This window comes from Drosophila montana, unplaced genomic scaffold (assembly GCF_035044405.1).
Source record: "Drosophila montana isolate Dmon_TW-CO22-7 unplaced genomic scaffold, ASM3504440v1 contig_1624_1, whole genome shotgun sequence".
In the NCBI taxonomy this organism is placed as follows: domain Eukaryota; kingdom Metazoa; phylum Arthropoda; class Insecta; order Diptera; family Drosophilidae; genus Drosophila; species Drosophila montana.
The window spans coordinates 156315-178585 of NW_026996559.1; the positions used below are offsets into that span (position 1 = coordinate 156315).

General features: G+C 38.8%; 1 protein-coding gene across 4 annotated transcripts in view; it reads left to right on the forward strand.

Moving 5' to 3' along the window:
• The window catches only part of sgg (shaggy), a 62308-nt gene that overhangs the window by 12550 nt on the left and 27487 nt on the right, over positions 1–22271 (forward strand). The window lies entirely within an intron of this gene.

Genomic DNA, 22271 nt, shown 5'->3' on the forward strand with positions numbered 1-22271 from the left:
TGTGACATTATTTAATTCAATTCCATTGTCTTCTTTTGTAAGCCCTTTCCTTCCACCAGAATGCCTTCTAATATTTGGCAAAACCCGATCGTTTCTGAAATTCAATTATGTTTTTGCAACTACTTCTGATCGGAAGTTCATGTTGCGAGAAAAACTTTTGATTAGCAACCAATTTCTACTGCGTCCTTATGTCCACACATACACAAAAACAAATACACACACGCACAAGCACGCCGCTTAATGCACAGTTTACGTAGCGACTATACTTAAATCGATTCGGTGCTTATAGTCCGATCTTTATGAAATTTGTAGTGCATGAATGAGAAGCAAAGTTTTTGGTTCCTTTTGGGAGCAAAATTTACTTCCAAAGTCCGAAGCCATGTTTTGGGAATGTTTCATGTGCTCGTAAAGCGTCAGTCCGGGCTGAGCAAACATGTCACACCATTTTTGTTAGCCAGGCCTCTGAGCAACCTTTACGCGCTTGGCCAGTCAGCGAAATGCCGAACGATTAGACGACTGCTCGGCTTTTCCGAGGAGCGGGTTCGCCAAATATTACACCTCCTTTTGCTCTCCTGACATAGGGACTAGGACTAAAAAACAATAAATAAAGTTATGTTCGTATCTTTATGTTCCTCATTTTATAGGACTGGACATAGACTTAAACTTAGAATTTAAATACTAACTAGTGAACACAAATGAAGGCATTCGAATTGATTAAATTCCACTGAGACGCCCGTATAATTTCGGTCTTGATTATCTCTATATATAAAACTGTTTGTCCTGACTGACTGACTGACTGACTGACTGACTGACTGACTGACTGACTGACTGACTGACTGACTGATTGGTGATCAACGCACAGCCCAAACCGTAAGAGCTAGTGAAGCTGAAATTTTCACTGTAGCTACCTTATGTGATGTAGGTGCCCGTTCAGACGGGGTTTCGGGAAATTCCACCCGCAAGTGTGGCAAAATCGCGAAAAACGTTTGTATGTAACTTTTTTGTTTACCATCCGATCGGCTTCAAATTTATTTTCAAAGGTCTTTGTTCAAATTCATTTGAGGGGTGTTTCGCACTTTTTGGAAAATGCATCCCTCCTTGGTGGAAATTGGAGGTCAAAGAATTTGGTGGGTGACGTTTCGCCCTCAAATTTATTTCCAAGTATCTATATGAAAATTCATTTGAGACGTGTCTTTCACTTTTCGCAGAATTCAAACTTCTTCGGGGGGAATGCGATTCAAAGATTTGTTGGGCGATGTTTTAAGTTGTGTCCGATTTGCTTCAAACTTATTTTCAAAGCTCTACATAAGAACTTAATAAATACGTATTTCAGCGATTTGGGAAATTCCACCCGCAACAGTGGTAAATTGGCGGAAAACGGTTGTATGAAAGTTTTTTGTTTACCATCCGATCGGCCCCAAACTTATTTTCAAAGATCTTTGTTCAAATTCATTTAAGAGTGTTTCACACTTTTCGAAAAATCCGTTCCTCCTTGGTGGAAATGGAGGTCAAAAATTTGGTGGGTGACGTTTCGCGCTCAAATTCGTTTCTAAAGATCCATAAGATAAATCATTTGAGACGTGTTTCACACTTTTCGCAGAATCCAAACTTTTTCGGGTGGAATGCTACCAAAAGATTTATTGTGCGAAGTTTTAAATTGTGTCCGATTTGCTTCAAACTTATTTTCAAAGCTCTACATAAGAATGTAATGAATACGTGTTTCAGCGATTTATGAAATTCCACTCGAAACAGTGGTAAATTGGCGGAAAACGTTTGCATGAAAGTTATTTGTTTACCCTCCGATCAGTTTCAAAATCATTTCAAATTTGTTTGAGAACATTGATTTTATAACATACGTGCCACGGGCAAGGCTGGGTTATACCCGCTAGTATATACATATATGTATATATACTTCTATCTATCTTTCCGTAAATAGCCTTACAAAGGGAAAATTAAACTCATTCAGGGATACCCTGAAATTACTTGGTGGCGGTAGCTTAAAAATGAAAAATACTTCTGCATATACTATTATGGAAGCTTCACATCAAGTTTGGTGACTTTAGCTTTAAGACCTTAAGAGATTTGCTCAAAACCAGGATGTCGATATCAATTTTTGTCGATTGCTTGGAAATTGGAAAGTTATCGACTATCGGAAAAACACTGCGGTCACTAGGAGGACCTACGTTACTTTCAAGTCTCTTATAGGTTCTGATTGCGACGTTCATACATACGGACAGGCGGATCGGCAGACGGACGGACGGGCATGGCTAGATCGACTCGGCTATTGATGCTGATCAAGAATATATGTACTTTATGGGGTCGGAGATGCTTCCTTCTGCCTGTTACATACATTTGCAATAAACCATTATACCCTTTTTACCCAATGAGTTCAGGGTATAAAAAGACATTGTAATTATATATATATAATTCGGAATGCTGTTCAACTCTAGAAAACTTCGTTGTGCACGGTGGATTTTTGTTGATTTGGGTATATTGGTTTTAATATTCAAGTAATTTGCGACCCCGTTATATATATATTTGTTTCTGATTCGTTTCAGTCTTGTCCGTTTGTATGAACGCATTGATCTCAAAAACTACAAATGCTAGAGACTCAAAATTTGAGCTATATGTTCTTCTATAATATACGCAAAGCGTGTTTATCAGTTTTTGCCGATATCTCGTCATATTCCCAATATATCGATAAAATTCGATGCTCCATTGCACCAAGTTCGGTATACCATATGTAGGCGCTCGTTTACACGGTTAACGAATATTTACCTTTTTGGATACATCCGCCCTATTTCCCTAAAAGGAATTTGATATATTCGAACATTGTCATTCAAGTCTTATGCCATCAAGATTTCATGGAGATCCAGCAACAAACATAGAAGTTATACAACATTAAAGTTCCAAAAGTGTGGCGCAGAAGAAGGCAGAAGAAGCTCTGCTGCGTAAGTTTTACAAATTGCAACCCTTCGCATAGACGAAAGTTCTACTTTACTCCGACCGTATTAAAACTAATTATTAAATTTTAAATCCGCTAGTATATAATTTAATACAAATAACGTTCAGAAATTTTAATTTTTACTTCAGTATCTGTATCTGTTATACACCTGAACCCATCGTAAATGAGTTAAGGGTTGTAATATAATGTTAAGGGCAAAATGAGGCAACCTTTCTTAACGAAATCGATAATTATTGAATTGGAAATTTGGATGTTTGACCATTTATCTGACCTTATATAACAATTATGTAAGGTCTTATATAGAACCCTCTTTAGGATACCTTTCCTCAATCGAATGGTATAAAAGAAAGTCTCACATTTGGGGGTGGTTTTGAAAATCGCTGAAACACCTACTCATTAAGTTGTTATGAAAAGCTTTTAAACAGAGTTTGTAGCAGATCGTACAAAAAATAAACTTTTATTTTCCACACAGAGGGCCTGGTTTTGTAAAAACTGTGAAGATTTTTCTGTGTTTGAGGAAGAAAACATAAGGTAACCATAGTAAAAAACTCAGCTTCCCAGCTTTTCAGTCTGCCAATCAGTCAGTCAGATATCATCATATGGATGTTCATCTACTTAGATAGTTTGGGCTTGGTTTGGGATGCTGGACTTGCCAAGAAGCATGCCAAATTTTTCTTGTCAAAATTTTTCAGTAAATAGTTTTTTCCTATCGTCCCCATAGAAGAAATCAAATAAACTAAACTTAACATAGTGGGGGGCGCTTGGGCTAAATTTTCACCAACGATTTCGGAATACCTTTCAATATAGTTTAAAATAACGTCAACATTTAAAGCCACCAAAACGGCCACCAATCGGGCGGTGAGGCTGAAGGGCTCCGCCCGCGAGGGTGGCGCCACCAAGCTCGGCAATCAAAGCTCCGCAAAACAGCCAGCCGGAATTGGAATCAGCAGGCACAACTCCGCCAAGAATTATGACAAGCATTTTGTGCAAGCCCCGGCTGGTTAGTGTCTAACATCACCTCAATCTCCGATATATGCAATACAGTGTCATATAAAACTATCGAATTCTCCAAATACAAAACTAATTCCATTATTTTCTCTTTCTTTTCAGGTAAGTTGACTAGCAATGACCGTTTTATCAATAAATTCGAAATAGTTTTTATTAAATATGGGTAAGCGAGCAAACTTGGAACATACATACATACATATATTTTAACTCTGAAAGAGAGTGTGAGAGGGAGAGAGAGCAAGTAACGGCACATTAAGTTCTGTTTAAAATACAAAACATCTTTGATGTAATAATCGACGATATGATCTTAAGTTGTTGCGTTCGATAAATCGTTTTACGAACTATCGAAATGTCGTAAATTTTAATTCAAGCAAACACTCGTGCTCATTGGTAATAGCAAAAAAAAAACTAATCTGATCAAATGTTGCCGCAATTGAATTTTTGATGTCACATACTTTTAGGCGCCACGCGAATATTTGCCCTACTGCCGCATCTCTTGGTTATCAATCATTTCTAGCACTGCAAGCGTGTCCTTGACATTGTTGTGGGTTTATTTACATATATCACTCGCAGGAGCGTCACTTAATTATGTTCACGTATTATTTCTACATAAGCCAACACCTCGACGTCATCTAATCAAATGCAACACGAGTGAGCCGCAAGTAAACCGTCAATTAACACAGGTACACACTCTCACGCTTACAGACTCACACGCACGCTCACACACACGCACACATGCAAACAAGCAGCCAAATCAGCAACATCAACAGCGCCACCGCCGACTGATGGCCCCCACCTAACAAGAATTTCTACAGCTCTCTATTTCTCTTTGGCTGGCTCTCGCTTCGGCTGTTTGTTTCTTTTCTCTCTCTCTTTCTGTGGTGCGCCTACTCTCTTGGTTTGCGCTATGCGTTGTGTTTGGGATCAACTTGCGGTTCTTCACAACGTTCAATGCTCCAGGGCAAAACACAAGCTAAAAAAGAAAATGTGAATTAAACATACGCACAAACGCACATACATACATATATATTGGTGGCGTTGGCAGCGCTGCCGACGGCGTTGTCGCCGTCGTAGCTGCGTTTTGCCGCAACCGTCGCCACCGTCTGGCTCCAAGCGGCAACGTTTTTAGTTCACTCGCGTTGAATCTACCGAACAGGCGTATACGTATTTTCGTCTCGTCTCGTGGGTCTTCGTCATTTTCGTCGTTTTCGTCTTTGCCCACTTCGCTTCGTTACGTCTACGTTTCTTGTCTCTGTCGTACCAACGACCAGGCCGCAAAGCGCGCAAATCGTAAAAATACATGCATAAAAGCAACGAAACACAGTGAGAAAATAAAACGAAAAAATTATACTTAAAGTGAAACAACAGTAACGTTTTTGTATCGCGTAAATTATTAACACATACACGAATAGACTATTTCTTTTATTTTATTTTTTTTTCTAGTTAATAATGATTGTGTAGTGCAGTGTAATGAATTTATAACATACATATTTATGTATATGAAAACAGCACAGATAAGCAACAGCAACAACAAAGTGTACACAAATGTATACAAATGTATACACACGCCAATTGAAATATATATTTGTCGGTATATTTTGTGTAAAAACTTGAAATTTTCGAGAACTTGTAGATTGATTTTTTTGCATTGAAACTACATATGTAATTTTCAGCTAATTGCTGGGAATGTTCTATAAAACTCCACTTCAATCTGATAGTAGTGTGAGTGTGTGTGTGCGTGTATGTGTTTGTCTATGACTGTGTGTGCTGCACTTTTATATACATACATATGTATATATTTTTTATTCTGTTTATAGGTATTGTGTATATAGTTTGAATTTAGGCAAAAAGCAAAAGTATTTGTCTATTGGTAACGCGTTTTAGCAGCGGAGCGGTGTGTGTGTGTGGGTGAAATATGGGATAGTTCGTGAATGAACCAGCCGCCGCAATCTAATTCGGCTGCCACGGCGCCTACTGTCCCCCTCTTTTGACTCGCCTTGGGCCGTTTGTCCACGGTTAAAAAAAATTCATCAATGGAAAAGTTTGCAATATCGGGTTCTCTGTCTCGCTCGCACGCCACACAACAAGTGAGCAAAAAGTCAGCGTCAGCGTCTTGCTGTTTTCGCCTTCTTCGTCTTTGACATCCAGGCGCAGCAGCAACGGCGGGCGGCAACGCGTCTTCAAACCAGTTTCGTTTCACATTGCTGTTGCTGTTTTTGTTGTTGTTGCTGTTGTTTTTATACTTGTACTTGTAGTTGTAATTGTTGCTGCCGCCGCGCCTGCGCGCTAATTGGGTGGCTTTTACTAGCGAGTCAATCGTTGAAGTGCTCTGCCCCTCTTCATTTCTTTCTCTGTCTCTCTCTATTTAGAGACTGATCTGTTCTGTTATGCTACTGCAGCAGTGCTGTGCGTTTGCCTATGGGCAAAAGAACATATTTGGGTGAGGGGAAGGTGGAGGGTTTATTGGTTGAAGGCAGCACAGCGGTACATGCAATTTCTTAGTGGCGACAATGTTGAAATACACACACACACACACACACACACACACACATGCACACACACACACACATGCACACACACACACATACACACACACACACACACACACACACATGCACACACACACATACACACCCATGCATACATACACATACACATATACACATACACATACACATATACACATACACATACACATACACATATACACATACACATACACATATACCCATACACACAAACAGAGACAGTCAGACAAGCATGCGCATGCCTTGGGCCAAAAGTGAATTATTCATGTTGTTGCTGTCGCGTTGCCAGTGGAAAATTCCCAAAAAAAATTCGCATGAACTGGGGCCCCATCGTGGTGCCGGCGTAGCCGCTGCCGGCCGTGCCCCTTCCCAGCACTAACAGCAGCAGGCACCAAGCAGAAGTCAAGTCAGTCAACGTCTTTTTCTTATTTTGTTGTTGCTGCTTTTACACGCTCTTTCGCTTCACTTTTTGTTTTTTGTTTTATAAAAATAGCACAGACGGATAAATGTTTGCACACAACAACAACTACTAAGTCTGCAGCTATTTTTATGCCTTTGCTTTTTTCTGTTGCTTTTTATGTTTCAAATATACAAATTATTTGCATTAAGTTTGCATTGGGTACGAACTATAGTTGGGCGCGTGTTCCGTTTTCTTTCGCGACACGAACACGCACGAATCTACACGACCTGTTCGTGTGATGCGCGTCAACACGACCTCTAATCTGGCTACAAACATTTTAATTAAATATTAATATAAAAGCTCAGATAATGAAAACAAAAAATTAGAATAATGATTTAACAAAAAGATTGTTTTCTATTTTTACTTTTAAGCAGTTAATTGCACTAAAACACAAAATCTAAAGTCAAAGCAAAACATTCACATTCGGAATTGTTCGGGTTGCGGAATACTGACACGCGCTCATCTCTAGTACGAAATGCTGTCTCTCTCCTACTCTGCTTGTCTCTTTGCGTTGCATTCTGTTCTTTTGCTCTCTTTGGATGCGTACACCCACGCAGTAATTGTGCCAATGGTTCAAGGCAACAGCCGACCGGTAAAAAAAATGAAAAGCTTGCCCAAAAGCTTAATATGTATGGTCGACTGTGCTTTCGGCTGCGCACGCTCATTGCTCTCTTGGATCTTTTGTGGGAGCCAAACGTAATTGCATTCATATGCGTAAACGCATTCTTTCTCTTTCGCGCAAATGCAATTGTGTCTGCTGATCGACTGTGGCATAATATGTGCTCGCCGTTTCGTTTCCCACGCGTTCCGCTTGCCTGCCCTGAGCGTCCTTCTGCCCGCACGCCGTTTTTTAAATATTTTCACCTTCATATTGATGTACATATATATGTGAATGAATGTATGTATATGAAGGTATGTGAACACAAACATGCATTCTCGTTGTATTTATGGCATAATGACGCTAATGATGACGCCCATAAGCGAACGGCTTTCATGTTGTTGTGATTTCTCACGCCCATTTTGGGAGCTGCGCATTTTTCGAACCAGAAACGTTCGTTTCCGATCAAAAAACATGCGAAAAAATAAATAACCAAAGCGGTCAGTAGCTTAATACGGCCACAACAAGTGCAATGTGTCCCAACAAAAACAAAAAGCACACGTTTCAGCTTGACGTTGACAACTGTGACTGCGACTGCAATCGATGGTGACGCGGGATTTGCCTTTTTAACGACATTTTTCGGCGTAAGTCGACGTCTTTGTCATCAGCCTCGTGTCTTCAATCGTAATCGTCTGATAAACGTTTGTTTCCATTTACAATAAAGCAGAAAGGAGGAATGTACTGAACGGCACACATCTCCTTGTCGAGCACGCGCAGTTCCATTCCACGTGTTCCCTATACATTACTGTGCATTTCATTGTTTGTTGTTACCATTCCATTTCCATTTTAACACATTTCATAATATAATTATATAGGGTATATTTTATGTATATAGGGTAAGCATTATGCAAATGTGTGTAACAGACAGACTACCTGTAATACTCAACTATTAATAATAGTAAAAGAAATATCTCCAATGTCTTTCGTAGCATTCAAAGTTGGAAACACAACAATCTACATATTTCAATCGAACTTATGGTCCATTGCATTTGAACTGGTTTCCTACACGATCTAAAGATGGGCAATTCGCATGGGTGTACGAGCGCGCTTTAAATTGCAATTTTAGTGAAAAGTCAACCGATAGGGTTGTGGGTGGAAGGGGAGGCAATGCGAGAATATGACAAATTTTATTGAACTCTTTGAAAGAATGCGAGAAAGGCACTTTCCCATTTCCGCCACGAATGTTGTATCTTTAATATTGAATATATGTATATAAAATTAAAATTATTATGCACATTTGTATATATATGTACATATACAAATAGTACATATATTTAACCTTTTGCGGTTTATTAGACACAAATTAAATGCCAGCGCTCATTAATGACATGCGATATTATTATGTCTATTCGATAGTTGCGCTATTTAAGTTTCTTTTAAGCTTTTATTTTAGCTTTAACTGTTTGCAGTTCTTGTGTTGCTATTGTTGTTCTCGTTTTTTAGCTTGAGGCCAAACAGGCAAACGATTTTCACCCGATGCGTGGTATTGGAAAACCAACTGTCCAATCCAGCCTCAGCCTGCCGCCCCAATCATACTAAGACCAGGCGATGCAATAAAAAATATCTTAATTTTCGCACTTGCCATGAACTTAAGCTGGTCCGGTTTGGTGTTTGGGGTTTGCTTAATAGGGCCTCGGCCAAGCCATCGATCCAAAAATATTAAACAATTGGTCCGAAAATAGATGAAGTATCCATTTTTATTACACCTACCGCACGCAATTATCGCCTGTCTGGTCTATTTTTAAAACGTACATTTATTTGCGGTACGGGCCTGGATAAAGGGGTTGTGGTAAGATTGGCTCTAATATGCGACGCGTGGAACGTTGTCACATGATCGATCTTCGATCCACACGCTTGGACGATTCCACAAAGCAAAAACTTTCCAGTCTGCTGCACAGATCAATGGGAAATCGAGCAAAACGCAATACGCGAAACGAAACGATGGTACAACTAGGGAGGGAGGGAGGTACGAGGCATTCACAATAAAAGACTTGCAAATATCTTGGCTAAGCTGCCGCCGTCTTCTCGCTAAACCCCCTAGTCATAAAATTATGGCAATTAGCGAGTGGCCTATCGAAATTAGCACATCTCTAATGGCTGCTGTCGTTGTCGCTATCTTTGTCTCCTTCGCACTTGTTCGCCCGAGTGAGTCGGTGTGCAAATTAAATTAGCGCGGCACGCGAGAGAACACAAGTTGTGGTACGAAGAGAGAGAGAGAGAGAGAGAGAGAGAGAGAGAGAGAGAGAGAGAGAGAGAGAGAGAGAGAGAGAAAGAGAGAGAGAGAGAGAGAGAGAGAGAGAGAGAGAGAGAGAGAGAGGGCCGAAATACGAACGCAAGAATTTGCTGTTAACATGTTGTAATATAATTCAAACAGACTCACGAATCAATAGTTACTCTGATGTTAACAGTAAGATTTCCAGCGCTTATGCCAATATAAATAATTGATTAACTCCCATTTGAAAAAGGACTTGGCATTAAAATTTTCCACTGTTTGCTTAGTTTCGTTTGCTGAACTCTTCCTTCCGTCGCCTCCGCCCATTTATCACTTTGTTATTGATATGATAAACGAAAAAAAAAATAAACAACCTTATTTTCCGCTTAGCTAAAATATGTCGATCTTCGGATTGTTTGCCTTTCTTAATCTGTGAAATTGCGATTAATGCGGTCCCACGACAAATCTCAAATACAGCTTAAGTTCAATTATTTACCCTACCAATTAGCAGCTGCCACTTTTGCGCGTCTCTCTTAATAAATGTCAGCGTGTCACGTGCTTTCACGCACGATAATGCGAAGAGACACCCACCCACCCATATTGTATGCTATAATTGGTTGAGTGAAAAGAGAGGTACCACTGGAGGGGGGAGGGGGGGGGGGGTTGTGTAGCGATTGTGTATTGGGTATTTCACAAGTTCAGTTACACTTGAGAAAGTGGGTCTAGTAGCTATCTTATCTTATGCAAGATGCCAATTCGAACGAAACTTTCAAGTGTTGACATTTGTTTAAACCTGCTGTTAATCTTGTTGGACATGTCAAATTATTCCAATCAGACAGTGAGCTCTTATTTGGAATGTTATATTTTGTCAGTTATAGGATGTAGAGCGTGTTACGACAGTGTTGGTGAACGCTGGTGCATTTTTAAGAACTGTTAATGTCATATTAAATGGTCTGTTATGTTTTGTTATGCTATGTTAGATATGTGTAGCATTGCATTAATCAAATTTAAAATATTCGAGCAGTTAATTACCATGAAATCGTATCACTTACCATCCTCACGGACCTAAATAGACTTGTGTGTTCTAATTTGTTGACTCCCATAATCTAACTCCATACAATAAAGAGTTATAGGGGGATTTAGATTGCGCAAATAGGCTAACAGACGGCCATTGCATAAATAAGAACTATACCCTTTTTACTTAGTGAACAGATTATGAAAGTGCAATAATATACATTACAAAACAAACATTCATTTTCATCGTGACCTTATCAACGACACAGAGCAACTAGACACCCACACGTATATACAAACATATATGTATGTGTATATGTACATGAATACATGCATATGTATGTATATTTAAAGACGAACGCGCAGCCAAGCAAAATAATCTGGTTGCCTTCCTTCCAACCACGACGTCGTTACAGCAAGCGTCTTATCAGCGCGGCGAGTTCGCTCCTCTCCTATGCTCTAATTTGCTCGCTCGCTCGGCTAAGATTTCGCTGTGCGTGTGTATTGACCTCTGTAACAGAGACGTTGCCGTTTACTTCTTGTTGGAACTTTAAAGAATGTTTTACTTTAAAGCTGATTACGATGTCGATTACGTTGCCGGTTGACGTAAAGGCTGCTACGCATTGCGTCAGCTTGCAGCCCTAATAACACTGAAGAGAGCGCGCGAGGGTATGGCGCCGAGCAGTGACGAAGTTAAGAGTGTACGCAGAGAGCGGGAAGCTTGAGGAGAGCAGCCTCAGTGTCGGCATTTTGTCTTGTTGGGGGTTTTTTCGTTATGTGCGAGTGTGTGGTTTTTTCTTTATTTATTTTAGTTTCGTTTTTTGGGGCGCGCTGCTGATGACGCATGGCCCAGTCATTCACGCACTCTGGTCAGATACCGGAGACGGGGAAGTAATGGAAAACGGGAAAGGCTGCGGGTCAGGGTAGACCCGCGCGAAGCTTTAAATAAAGATACATTTAAATTGTATTCGTATGTTGGGTGGGCGTTGGAGCGAAAAACCGATAAGAAAGTATGCATATGCGTAAAAGAAAAATCAAGTTACATTTGTTTTCTGATCAATTCCACAGCTCTCATGCAATTATGCTCTCACCGTTACTTTGCTCAATTAGTGCTGTTAACTTCATTTCATTGCCACACGCGACATAACACCTACATATTTATGTATGTATGTGTGTGTGCGTGTGTGTACTTATGTGTGCCTTCGAATTGGCTGATGCAATTAATAACTCAGCTTGCGAGCGCGCAAATTAATCAACGCGTATTTAGCTCAGCGGCCGCGGAAAAGGCCAAAACATAAATTTCAGATGGTGTTTTGCTGCTTTTATTGATATACCCTGCACTCATTGAAACTGGCTAAAAAGGTATAATGGTTTTATTTAAATGTTTGTAACAGGCAGAACGCTACATGTCCGATTCCATAAATTTTGTACATATATTTCTGCTCAAAATCAACTAACGAGCTGATCAACTCGTCTGCCAATCTGAGAATCTACATATACATATGTACATATATAACTATATACTATAACTATAACTATATACAACTTGACCCGTTTCGATGGAATCGTTAAAAATCGAAGTTTATAAGAGCCTGAGACAGCAAAATTTGATATGAAAATGGATACTTTTCTCTTGGGCCTAGTTTTTGGGTATCTGCACAGATTTGGATGACATATTTATACGCTGAAAATATCATAAAGATCGAACGATAAGCGCGGATAGAATTCAAGAAAGCATATCACATAGTGTGGGGCCAAGCGAAGAAGAAGCATAGCTGCTGCGTGCGTGCCTATTTGTATTTTTGTATGTGTATTTGTATTTTTGTGTATGTATGTATGTATGCATAGAACGAAGCTAGAATATTCGTTACGACATCGGCGCTGGGTTGAGGGTATTTCCAAGTTGGTCACTTGTATTTTGTTGATCCAGTCATAAAGGGGGTTGGGGTGTGGGTCACTTGTTTTTTTTTTTACCCAACCAAGCTATAGATCAGGTTAAAAACACATTTTGAGCTTTGTGAATGAATCACAGCAGCCGTCGATTGTCGTAAGAAGCTCACTTTTTGACTCTCTTTTGTTGTAGGGGATTCTTGATATTTCGTTTTACTAAAAAGCCAGTTGGTGTTAGGCGGCATTGCCCGGACCAAATCACAAAATGTAGCTATAGTAAATTATACTTTTACGGCTTAGGTTGAGCGTTGATCACCAATCAGTTTTATATAAAAAGATATTTAAAACAAAAAACTAAAGTTTTTCAAAATTCCTTTTAGACTGTTTAAATTTTTTCGGTTAAAGGTTTGCAAATTGGAAATTAAACATTTTCATTATCTTCCAACTCTTTACTTTGCGGGCAACAATGGCGAAAGAGCATTCAATATTTTAAAAATTAACGGAAACGAAAAGCAAATAAACAACAACAACAAACGAATGCATTTGGAATAACAATTGTTGAACTTTTTGAACTAGTTGGTGACAGGCTGTTCAAGCTGTGTTTCGCTCTGCCCTCGCGCCTCGTTCTGTTTATACCCTGAAAGCAAGCTTTTTTGACCCAGTGAAGTATATATAATGTTGGCCAGCATCAATAGAGGAGCCGATCTATCCATGTCTGCCTATCCGTCCGCTCCGTACACGTCTGTATAAACGCAGCCATCTCTATGTACTTTCGTGTACTTATCTGAACGAGCCTATGTAATTGCTATATGGCTGCCATATAGATAGAGAAGGGTACTCGGCTGGGTTAGTTTTCACAGTTTCCTGCAACACCGAAAAGTACTTAAGCACCACATGCGATAAGTAAACTCGCATTAAACAGTGGCTGGCGCAACGATTATTATTTTGTTGTTGTTGATTAATTAAGCAATTTTGCATTTACGTTTAGATAAGATTGTGTTTTGGTAAAAGACCTTCAAATTGATTGGCAACGATTATGGTGTCTGAGAACTGTGGAATTGGAACGGGCATGTGAAAGGTAATGCGAAACGCTGCACTTGCTACCAACTAATCCATCAGTTGACATTCATTAGTATAGAAATAGCTTCAAGGTAATTGCATTAGTTATCGAGCTCTTCTTCTTTCTTCACGTTATATCAATTAGGTTCGCGTTGTTTTTGCCACTTAATTTGTGTTGTGTTTCAACTGCATTCACTTTCACCAGGCCAACCTTGAATTTAATTAAGTTCAAACGGTTAACATAAAGTGCACTCATTTCACTGTGTTTTCATGCATATTGAATGCCGTGTACAAAATCAATGGTAGTTTGTTGCTGGCATTTTATTGCACACAGCTCTATTTTCACCTGTCTAATTTCAGGTGTTCCGCTGCCATTTAATGCTGCATTTCGAGGTTCTTTTCACCTTTTTATTTAAATTTATTTGTTAATTATTTATATATATATAAGTTACATTATAGTAACTATACATCATTCCCTAAGTTATTCGCTTGGTAGGGATCAGAAGGCACTGATCGATTCCAGCGCAAAAAAAATAAACAAGTTAGAAGTTCTAGTCGGGAGCTCCCGACTAGAGGATACCCTGAACCAAAGACAATATAAACATTAAGATGAGTAACGCCCATACATTTGCATGCGACGAAAAATTTCATGCCTGGCGTTTCATCTGGCGTTTGAGTTTCGCACGACATTCCTGTCGACTGGTTCTTCGTTCTCCAAAAGCCAGACGAACGGATGCCGAAGTCGCAGTTTGCTAATGCTGACCCGAGCAACGAAGTTAGTCGCCAGCCTGCCTTCAGCAAAGCTGGTCGATGGTGCTTTGAGTCGCTTCGTTTTCGAAGTATATTGAGCGAAAAGTTTTAAACTTACGATCGACGCAAAGTACTTCTGCTTTATCCATGAAATGCACGCTTTATTCAAATGATACTAACTATAAATTTTGCAGGAAAAATTAAGAATAAAATAATTTTGTTACAAGGCGCAACTTGTGCAATAACTATGTTAAGAAAATATCACACATAGATTTATTTCACTTTTGTTTTTGGACAGTGTATGCTCGAGAAGAGTTCTCGTTCAGCCAATGGCGTGCAAGCACCTATGTTTGCATGTGTGAATTATGCATGCATAGCTACATCAAAATATGTATATGTATATGTGTTGTTATTCACTGCCTTGGCTTTGGCTGGTGGAGAAATAAATTTGTTTTCTAGCGCTGATCATGCACGACCTATTCCAAATTTGTATTCACATATGAATGCATGTTCTGTACTGAGGTTTTTAAAGTCGGTGCATATATTTATATAATTTCTTTAAATTAACTTATTAATTAAATTACTATTATTTTTAAGAAATAAAAGAAATGAAATAAGAGCGCAAATTTTGTGATTCCAAAGATTAATTTTATCAATTTTTTTTATGTTTAAATTATTTTTTAGCTACCGACATATTTAATTTACCCTATGTATTTTTTGGCACTCTTTTATTTTTTAATATAATAATAATAAATAATTAATCATTTAATTTAAAGAAATTATATAATTATTTGCGACGACTTTAAAAGACAGATTTTTTACGGAGCCAACCTCAGTACACAGCGTGCATTCGTATGTGAATACAAATTTGGGATAGGTGCATGATCAGCGGTAGAAAACTAACAAAATGTATGTAAGCCAGAGCTGTGAATAACAACACATTCAATTATGCTGTTATGTATGTATACTAACACACACATACAAACATAATTGCTTGCACGGCTCTCATACAGCCGAAGCTCAGCGTACATTGTATTTTTAGCTTTTCGCTCTTCCGGCTGTGAGAGCGCAATGATACTGATTTCGTTTTCGTTCTCAAATTTCAAAAAAGCAAGCTGCATAGTAGCATTTTGTTGTATGGCGTTACTCATCTTAGTGTTTATAGTGTCTTTGCCTGAACCCTCTTCTTGCAACACCAAATGCAGCTCGCGCTACGCGCTCGTTTGATTTAGTAGTAATAAAGATAATTTAAAAAAAAAAAAATAGTTTCCTCGGTCTCGAACTCGCAACTAACCGCATTACCTGCCACCGCCTCTACGCAACAGCCACACCAATTATTGAGTGTTATTGAGAAAAAAAAAAACAAATTTAAATAGCAGCACGGAAAACAATACAATTGCCGTTGCAATGCTATTGCTAGAATTCAAAGAAGACGCGCATGAATGTGTGTGTGTGTACAAGTATACAGAAATTCTTGCAATTTGCGCTAGCTGCTGCTAACTCGTGCGCACATAACTTTTGTGTTTCTTAACCGATCTTAATGGCATTTTCGACAGTACATCTTATTGTGCCATAGAAAATTTGTGTTCTCAAAAAGTCAATTGCATATAAATTGAGGCTTTATTTAGTGGGCAATACAAGTTGGATTATTAACTTGATTTATAGCTTTGTGGTGGTAGCGGGGAGGTGGCGATAGGTATAAAATTAAAGATACTTGATATATATATATTATTCTAGGAGCAACATATCAAGTTTGGTGACTAGCTCATATTATTTACCAAAACTGCTCAAAAAACAGGATTTCGCTATCGATTTGTATCGATTACTTGGAAACGGGGCAAGTTATCGAATATCGGAAACAAGCGAAGCGCGAGCACTGGGAGGACCTACAGCTAAAATTTCAAGTCTATAGCTCTTATAGGTTCTGAGATCCTTGCGTTCATACATACGGACGGACGGACGGACAGACGGACAGACAGACGGACATGGTTAGATCGACTCGGCTATTGATGCTGATCAAGAATACATATACTTTATGGGGTCGGATATGCTTCCTTCTGCCTGTTACATACATTTGCACAAATACATTATACCCTTTTTTACCCATTTTTAATGGGTTCAGAGTATAAAAATAAAATAAAAAATTTTGTTTATACGATAAACAAAAATAAAAAAGGTTTATTTTGTGTATATTACGTTCTATTCATTTGACTTATATTTTTAGTCCTTGACTTTCTATTAGTTTCTATGCAATTTGTTCCAATGCCATTTGGTTGCATTCCGTAATGCCTTGCTGCGCTTTGAACAGTTATCTTTTGTTTCGTTTAATCGTCCCCCCTCGTCCCAATGCCATTTTGTACTATAGGGCAAACTTTGCTTCTATTAGTTTCTTTGCAATGTGTTCCAATGCCATTTGGTTGCATTCGGTAATGCCTTGCTGCGATTTGAACAGTTATCGTTCGTTCCGTTTAATTGTTCCCTTTCGTTTTAATGCCATTTTGTAGTATGGGACAAGCTAGCACAATTTCAAATAGCATTGTCACCAAATTGGGTTAAATAATTAACATAATTAACAAATACAAACAATATATACAATATTAATAAATATATATATAAAAAAAATGTAGTATATGTATATATTTATTTATTTTAATTGCTCAGAGTGTGTACCACAATAGAGTTTCAACTGAAAATTATCGCATTTCGAAAATCTAAGACGCAGTTTCCACAGCTGCTGCTGCTTCTTCTTTTTGTCGTTCTTGTTGCTATTTAGAACATAACAACGTTATACTTATACACAGAGATCGATTGACAGACGGACTAACTGACTGACAGAATGTATCTCACTAATCGCATATTTGGCTTTTTAGATCAGCACCTCTGCCTCTGCCTCCGCCTCTGCTTCTGCCTCCATCCAAAGCAGTCATCACCCACTTAAAGAGCCATTTACCTAGTGCCACTGGGTACTCATGCACTTCTAGAGTAATATACTTAAGCATCAAATATATGGATGGCTACACATTATACATTCGTGTATATGTATGTATGTGTGTATGTCTGTCTGTATATATGTGATAAGTGCTGCATAGGTTGTTTTCCTCGGCCAGCCCGGCACAAGTCAAGATGCCAACTGCGCGTTAATTGCGACTGAGAAGCCGGCGTCTGGGGTCTGCGGATTGTGCTGCTTGCTTCTGGCAACATCTTGGACACTTCACTCGGTTTTGCTTTGCTTTGTACCATTATTGTCATCTCATTGTCTTCATCGATTTGCGTTCCACATACGTCCACTTATAGAATATATGCCTCTACAGCTATGGTCATATAAATAGCACAAGACAATGCAATTATTTTGCTTTAAACCTTTATTCAGTTTTTATCTGTGGTTGCGATACGTTGACAGTTAATGCTTGCTGCACAGACTTATGTTAAGATTTCCCAATTGAGTAAAACCGAAAAACTCCACACCAGAGGAGTAAGCATGAAGGTGTAAAAATATTCTTGTGGGGTTCAGCTTCGTCCAATTTATGCTAATCAATAAGTATATCTATAATATATATCTTGTGCACGATATTGATATATACATAAATATATGTGTGTATAAAAAGATATATTTCAAGATCAGCTCGGATTGGAAATCTATGTACGAACTATAAACTTCCAATAACAATACAAAATTTCAGATTGTGGAGCTGCAAACTCTAGTCCGAAGGAAAATTGTCAAAATGAAAAACAACAGTTACCCAAAATTCTAAATAGAAATTAAGGTATTAAATCATCCATATTATCCGGAAACTCCTTATTCATTTTGACTACTTTCTTGTTTAAAAAAATAATTTACATTTTTGTATTCCTGGATAAATTGATAAAACCTTACTCAATATTTTAATTTATAGTTGTATCTAGACACATATATGTATGTGTGTATCTATATATGGTACTATATGGTATATGGCTGGCTTATCAATAGAATTTGCATGCAACAACAAATAAAGCGGCACATGTTGTTGCCCTGCCCTGATTATCGATGTGTCTAGTCAACTCTGGTTTGGTCCGGTTTGCTGTGCTCTTAAAACCAATTACTTAGCACCGAGCTATCAAATATCCTTTGTATTTAGAGCGAACCAGCAGCTCTTAAAGCTGTCCATAAGTTGCTTTTGTGCTTTGAGCTGCCCTGAATTGGCATCCATTCTGTTTGTGTTTCGACGATTACTCCTCTAGTTAGGTTTGCTATTAGCATAACCCAGCTAAAGCCGCTTTCAAGCCATCTTAACAATAAAAATCGGACTGCTTAACATATCAGTAAGCATATTATACCACATGTTTATGACTCCAAACCGCGCCCACTTTCGTTACCATGTTGGAGAAGGCTCTATTCCAATTTTTGCAATGTTTAAGGCTTTTAGCAATTGCAAATGAGTATAGAATGGTAAAATGATTTGATGCAAATGTATGTAAAAAGAAGAAAAAAGTTTCTTCAATCTCACAAATAAATATATTCTTGATTTAGAGATGTGCGGAGCGAGTTGAATTTGTTTTTTGCGATAGATCTCCCATGAGATTATAAGAGATAAGAGATAGAGACACATATGTAGGATCTCGTTTAGTATAGCTTCAACAATATTGAGAACACACATTTTAACAGGTATACGCAGTGGATGCCACAAAAAGATCGGATCTGTATAGAGTAAATCTCCTGGTTGTCGAGCACTTTCATCAAGAGTTCTTTCACTTGTCGTACTACGTTTTTTCTCTGGGGTTAAGGCAGCTTGGCGGACAACAAAGCCGTGTGATCCCAATGATCATGGTTCGACTAAAACATACAGCTTAATGCGTTACTAAAACCAGCTGCACACTATATATATAGTCGTGTCTGCTCTGGTCTGTGCAGTATTGTAAAAATAGCTCAGTGCAGCGACCGAGTCTGACACGCACAGCCCCGAAGCGCCATCTGCTGAGTAAACTGGGTTCTAGACAGCGAGAGCATTAAACAATGAAAGTAAGAGGTACTAATATTGCAATAAACCAAAGCGAAAAAATAAAACAAAATAAAATTACAGCGAAGAGCGCATAAGGGAAGCAAGTAAAAAAAGCCAACTGGCAAGAAATATTTGCATTTCATTTGTGAAACAACAAATGAAAGCACACGAGGACGCCCCAAGAGATTTTAGTCGTATTAATGGTCCGGGGTCTTTAAGTATTTGCCAAAGACTCGACAACAACAAAAGACAAAAGAACGGTGGAAGAAGAAGCAAACGAGCGATTAGCTACGTACGGGGAATGAATGAAATTGGGTAATGGAAATTAACAAGGTGAGGGCGGGCAGGGATGGGCATGGACTGTAGAATGTAAACTTCCGTTATCGTACATTTTATTCGTATCGCCTAATGACCTAATAGAGACAATAAATAATAAACAATAAGAACAAGAGCTGTCAATATCAATAATTGCAGTTGGGGGTGTCGGGTATTTAAAAGCAATTACCCATTGACAGGGCGATCGGTGCAGACCCATTTGGACCTCACCCTGCCACACCTGCGCACCTGCTGACCAGCTAATTGGACTTTCTGCCAGGGGAACCGTCCAGATAATAACACGCACCAGAAAAAACTTGTTGTCAAACCAGAAACAACTGTTTATTAGCTGCAACTAGAAACAGATGAACTGTTTTTGACAAGAACACGAGAAGCAATACGGTCGGAATGTAGACCTGCGGCAGATGTGTACGATTTAATATTTAAATCAAATCAATCAAAAGAAAAAACGCTAAAGTAGGGAGAAGGTGTGCTTGAGGAAGATTTCCAACGTAACCAATAAGTTTCTTATTTATATAAATTGTCCGAGCCAAACGACTGTACCAGATAGTTAATACTGATTCACCATGTCTATACATATATATATATGTATATGTATATATATATATATATATATATATATATGCAACTTACTTACGTATGCATTCAGTTAGCACTTATATAAGCCATATATTAGCTTATGTGTGCGACTTTTCTCAAGAATCAATATGAACGGGCAATGGGTGAAAGAACAACCCCAGCAGTGCACAACCCTTGTCTGATTTCGATTCTATTTATACTCGGCACCTACTCTACTCGTGTGTACATGAACATATATAACGAGTAGTGTGCCCTACACACGGCGATTTAAAAGCTGACGAGCCGTAGAATTATCGACATGCAAGTTCAAGTCCAGCAGAAACAACAAGCCATGAGTTTAACCTTACCACAGGAGCAACAACAACGATTCAACTCATTTGCCATGTAAATTTTAGTAGATTTTATATAAGGTAGACGCGAGTGTATGTGTGTTTGTGTTAGGGGGTCTGTACCCACCGGCGCTCTCTGGGTACACGTGTAGGTACTTTTGTTCAGGGAAAGAAGAGGAAAGTCGTCATTGCCAACATTGTCGTCGTTGCCTACGTTAATTGATGTTTAATAAATAAAAAGCGATATGAGGTTGACGTCTGTAAGAGAGGGATACAATTGTGTTAGTTCTTGTGGTTGGGTTAATGGCTCGCGTTGTTCCCAGCGTTCAATGTCAAGTCGATACAAAATGCGCACTTGTTGGGACTAACAACAGTTAAGAAAAGAAAATGGAAGAAGGAGAAACATGCGTCGTTACACGAAACATTTGGCAATTAAGTCAAATGTCAAATAGTCAGACGGCCAGGTGGTCAGGTGGTCAGGTGGTCAAGTGGTCAAGTGGTCTGGGAAAAAGCTCGTCAGAAATGATTTGGAGCACCAGCTAACGGAGAAAGTTGGAATTTAACCAGTTTCTAACTGTTATAAGTATGATCCAAACAAAAATTTGCTTTGACCTTTAATAGTTGAGCGAGAAAGGCGAGCGATACGAAGCTCAATTAGTGAACTAAAGTTATTGTTTTAATTAATATAAGGTTGAATCTATTGTAAGCAGTTAACAAAGAAAGGTTTTCTTAGATTTAAACTGAATATAGACTGGAAAACCGAAGGCTGTATGTATTTTAAATGTCATTCGAGTGTATTTGCTTGGCCTGTCCCATAGAATATTTTCGTAATATACTAGATGTATTTGTTTTTAAGGTTATGTCAATATTACATAGGCGCACGTTCTCCATATTGATGGTCAGGCTGTTCCATTTTATTCCACTTCGTTTCGTAACGATGTTTCGTACACTCCTCTAATTTGCGCTAATACGCCATTGACCAATTCAAGTCTAAGGGGTTTTGCCCACTTGCTGTGTACACTGTTCGCGGTCCTTTGTCCTGTGTCCTTTGTCAACAGTTTTTGCGTGCTTAGCCCTAGTTCATTGGAAATGGACACAATCCAAGAACAACAACAAGTAGCCTCCGTCACGAAGGCAACTCGAAAATTTTCCACTGTTTGCAGTTGAGCAACAACGAGCAACTAAAAATTTCCTTATGGCAATACCTTTTGTTATTTCTACCGTTGTTGCTTTTGTTCTGTTTACAATCGAGCGCGTTTTTACTATATGTACATATTTAATAAGTTCAACCCCAAACCCCATCGCCCCTCAAGCCTAATCGCTTAGTTCCCACCCGTGTTTACTGTCCGCTGTTCCATTTCCTATGTTTTTCGCTTGTTTTGATTCTGCTTGGGAGACCGCCCGCAGCTTAGCTCGCCCATTCGCCGCCTATACGCCCATTCGCCACTCTGTTTGATTTAACACCTCCGCTTTACACTACTGATAAATTCCGTTCGCTGCAATTGCA